Consider the following 5,323-nt stretch of genomic DNA (forward strand, 5'->3'; position numbering starts at 1 on the left):
TTACCGAAGGCGTTACCCACATAAAAACAGACCACCTGCTTCGAGAGCTTAACAGCGTGTTCAGAGGTGCGAACTAGTATAAATTTTAATGACAAGAACCTTAATTCGATCCATGACATAGAAGGTCGATAGTGAAAAGTATCGAGAGTGCTACAACCATCTATGAGATACGAACGGCTACGTCAGTGGCTACAGATATCCAGTGATTCCGAAAGACAAACCCCAGGTACTCCGGTAGTAAATCGGCTGACGAATATTGGCAATAGATACCTTAATTTGCAGAGTGAATATTAAGGAAGGCCGTCAAGCAGTTGTAGAACATTTCAAATTCGGGCATGGTTATACTTCTTTCAGAATGCCTTACTCTCTGAAAAACAGGCCAGCTGTGTCGCGAGTATAACACCGTGATCAGAGTTTCGAACTAGTATACATTTACTGAAGAGCACCTTAATTTTATGCTCGGATTAAGAGATCGATTGTCAAACCATTCGAGAACGTTAGCACCTTCTGTAAGAGGCAAGGGCTAAGTCAATAGATTCACATATCCTTTTATTCCGAGAGTGAATTCCCGGAGGAAATCCGCAGAAGAGTATTCGAAATGGACACCATTATTCACGGTTTGAATATTAAAATAGAGCGCCAAGCCGATTGAGAACGTTACCAATTTCTATAAAGTCAATCTTTTTACCGAATACCATACCTTCCGACAAACTAGCCGGCTGTAGCGGGGGTCTTGCTTATTGCTGACGTAAATAAATTAGTAGACATATTAGCAGATGGACACCACATTTCCATGAATATATCAAAATCGGGAGCCAATTCGATCGAAATCGTTACTACCTTGATTGAGAATAGAATGTCTAAGTCAACATCATCACTTAGCCTGTGATCCAGAGAGACAAGTCTGGTATTCCGGGAGTAAATCCGCTGAAGAGTTTTGGTAATAAACACCTTAATTCGCAGTTTGAATATTATACAGTAGAGCGTCATGCCGTTGGGGAGCAGTTCCAATTGGTATAATGTCAAGCAATTTACCAATGGCCTCACACTCGGAGAAGAAAACTCGCTGTTTCGAGAGTATAACTTCGTGCTCAGAGAATGAAATTAGTCATCATATCTGAAACAGGCGTGTTCATACCATGTATGAATTAGAAGGTCGATGATGAAACCCTTCGAGATCGATACCGCCTTATTTAAGAGTCGAACATGTAAGCCAATGGCTCCATGTAACCTGTCGTTCGAGAGTCAAACCAGGAAATCCGAGAGTAAATCCGCTGTTCAGTTTAGGTCGGGAGTCAAACCGTTGTTGAACATAGACAGATCGTATAAAGTCAATAATTTTACTGGATTCTTTACCTCCATGAACCTAACCCGCTGTAGCAAGTGTCTTGCTTAGTGTACACGGAAACAAATGAGCAGACATTTTAGCCGACGGACACTGTAATGTCATGTATCAATAGAAAGATTCAGGGTCAAATAATACGAGAAAGTTACCACTTTCTTCGAGGGTCGAACAACGAAGTCAATAGCTTCACCTATCCAGTGATTCGGAAAGTCAAACCAGGTGTTGCTGCTGTAAATCCGCTGAACAGTATTGCCAATAGACACCTTAGTTCACGGTTTGTATAGTAAAATAGAGCATCAAACCGTTTGAGAACGTTACCAGCCACTGTAGGAGTCCAACTGATAAGTCAATAGGTTCACCTTTCCTGTGAGGCCGAGAGTCAAACGGTAAATCCCGTGATGGGCATTGGCAATAGATATCTTCATTAGCGGAGTGAACATTCAAATAGAGCGTCTCGCCGCGTGAGAACGTTGCTAATTGATACAATGTCAAACGTTTTACCGAATGCCATAAGAAGATAATCTGCCGTAATCGACAGTATAGCTACGTGGTTAGGAAAACTCACTAGTATACAACTTAGTGGAGGCACATTAATTCTTGTATGAATTAGAATATCGATGTTCAAACCGTGCAAAAACGATACCACGTATATTGACAGTCGCACATCTCAGTGAATATCTACACCTATCCTCTGATTCCGAGAGTCAAACCAGTTATTCCGGGAGTATATCCACTACTGGTCAGTATTGGCAATAGACGCCTTTAATCGCGGTATTAATATTAATGTAGAGAGTCAAATCGACGGAGAACATTACCAATTTCTATAAAGTAGTTTTTCCTTCTATGTACCCAACACCTTACCTTCCACGAACGTATCCCGCTGTTACGAGTGTCTTGCTTCGTGCTCGCGGAAACAAGTTATTGGACGTTTTAGCAGCCGAACGAGTAACGCTCTTTTGTATGAATAGGAAAATCGATAGTCAAACCTTTCGATATCGTTACCGTCGTCTTTGGGAGTTGAACGTCTATGTCACTGGCTTCAACTATCCTGTTTTTTCTGGAGTCAAACCAAGCATCTTGGGAGTAAATCCGTTGTACAGTATCGGCATTAAAATCCATATTTCCCGGTATAGGCTTTAAAGTAGAGCGTCACACAGCTGTACAAATTTGCCTATTGGTATATAGTTGAAATATTTACCGAACGCCGTACCAACCGCGAAGCTAGCCCGCCGTATAGAGAATATAACTTCGGGTTTAGAGGAACACATCAGTATACATTTTAGTTACGGCATCTGAATTTCATGTATGAGTTAGTAGATCGAGTGGCAAACTGTTCCAGAACGAAACCACCATCCTGGAGAGTCGAACGGCTATGAAAATAACTTCCCCTATCCTGTGATTCCGAGAATCACACCAGGTATATCAAGGTTAAATACGCTGTACAGTAATGGCAATGGATACCTGAATTCGCAGTGTGTATATTAAAGTGGAGCGTCTATCCGTTCGAGAACGTTACCTATTGGTATAAGGTCTTACTCCTTACCGCTTACTTCACCTTCCGAGAACATAACCCGATGTATCGTATGTATAACTTCATGCTCGAAGAAACAAACTTGTAGACATTTTAACACACGCACGCTGTAATTTCATGTATGAATTAGTGGATCGAGGGTCAATCCGTTCCCGAACAATAGCACCAACCTTGAGCATCGGGCGGTTAGTCAATAGCATAACTTTCCCTGTGATTCCGAAGGTGATTCAAGGTATTACCGGAGTAAAACCGCTGAATAGTATTGCCAATGGTCACCTTAATTCACAATTTGAATATTAGTGTAGACCGTCAAGCGGTTTGAAAGTGTTACCAATTCGTATAAAGACAAACGTTATACGGAAGGCCATACCTTCGGAGAATCTCACCCGCTTCATGGAGAGTATAACACCGTGTTCAGAGGTACGAACTAGTATCCGTTCTAGTGACGTGCACCTTAATTTCATGCATGAATTAAAAATCGATGGTCAAACAGTTCGAGATCGTTGCCACCCTCCATGAAAGACGATAGTCTAAGACAAGAGCTTCACCAATCCAGTGATTCGGAGAGTCAAACCAGGTATTCCGGGAGCAATTGCGATGTACCGAAATTCACAGTATGAAAAATAAAGTACAGATTAACTCGTGTTATGAATATTGAAGAACAGGGTCAAACCGCTGGAGAACGTTCCCAATTACTGTAACGTCATACTCCATACTGGATACCAAACTTCTCGAGAATGTAGCCCGCTGTACCGTTGGTATAACTTCGTGTTCAGAGAAAGTAATTAGTCTTTTCCTCATTGAATTTCCTCATCACCTTCTGTGTGAGTCGAGCGGCTAAGTAAATAACTTCTCATATCGTGCGTTTCTGAAAGGCAGACTAGATGTTCTGGGAGTAAATGCGCTGCTCATTATTGGCAATAGACACTTCAATACACGGTTTGAATATTAAAATTGACGGTCAAACCGCTCGCGAACGTTGCCACCTTCCGTGGGAGACGAACCGCTTACCCAATACCTTCACCAATCCTGATATTCCGAGAGTCATACCAGGTATGGCTGTTGTAAATGCGCTGTACGATATTGGCAATGGACACCGTAGTTCACGGTTTGGATATTAAAGTAGAGCGTGTAACTATTTAGAACGTCAACTATTCGTATAAAGTCAAACATTTCACCGAAGACCTTAGCCCACCAGAACGTAGCACGCAGTATCAGGAGTATAATATCGTGTTCAGAGGATCAAATTAATTTACATTTTGGTGACGGTCACCTTAATTTCATGTATGAATTAGAAGATCGAATGTCATGCTATTCGAGTACGTTTCCACCTTCATTCAGAGTCGAACGCCTCAGTCCATAGCTTCGCGTATCCTGTCATTCTGAGAGTCAAATCAGGTAATCCAGGAGGAAATCCGACGAAGAGTATTGGCAAATGACACTATATTTCAAGGCATGAATATTAATGTAGTGAGTGAAACCGTTGCAGAACGTTACCAATTCGTATGAAGTCATTCCTTTTACCGAATGCCGTACACATCGAGAAGCTAGCCCTCCGTATCGGGAGTACAACTTCGTGTTTAAAGAAACACATTAGTATACATTATAGTGACGGCATATAAATTTCGTGTATGAATTAGTATGTCGAGTGTAAAACAGTTCGTGACCGTAACCATCATCTATGATTTTCGTACAGCTACGGCAATAGCTTCACATATCCTGTGATTCCGAGAGCCAAACCAGATACTCCGGGAGTAAATGCGCTGAACAGTATTGGCACTAAACACCTTGATTCACGGTTTGAATATTAAAGTAGAGCGTCAAACGACTTGAGAACGTTACCAATTGGTAAAACTTCATAAACTTTAACGCATACCTTACCTTCCGAGATCGTAAGCCGTAGTATCGTCGTAATAACTTCATGGTCGGAGCATCAAATTAGTGATCATTGTAGTGACGGGACCATACTTTCACTATGAATATGTAGATCGAGGGTCAAAACGTTCGAGGAACTTACCACCATCTTTGAGATTCGAAAGTGTATGTCCATAGCATCATATATCCTGTGATTCTGAAAGTTAAACGCGATATCTAGGATTTGAATGCGCTGTACAATATTGGCAACAGAAACCTTATTCCGCGGATTAAACTGTTAAAATAGGACGTCACACCGTGTGAGAACGTTAACAATTGCCATAAAGTCAAACGTTTTACCGAAAACCTTACCCACCGAAAAACTGAGCTAGTGTATCGGGAATATAACTCAGTGATCAGTGGATCACATTAGAATGCATTTTAGTGATGAGCACCATAATTTCATGTATGATTTACAAGATCGGGGGCAAGCCGCTCCAGAAATTACCACGTTCTATGAAAGAAGCATAGCTGAGTCATTAACACCACCTACCTGATATTTCGAGTGACAAACCTGATTTTCCGGGAATAAA

This window comes from Lasioglossum baleicum, unplaced genomic scaffold (assembly GCF_051020765.1).
Source record: "Lasioglossum baleicum unplaced genomic scaffold, iyLasBale1 scaffold0054, whole genome shotgun sequence".
Taxonomy (NCBI): Eukaryota; Metazoa; Arthropoda; class Insecta; order Hymenoptera; family Halictidae; genus Lasioglossum; species Lasioglossum baleicum.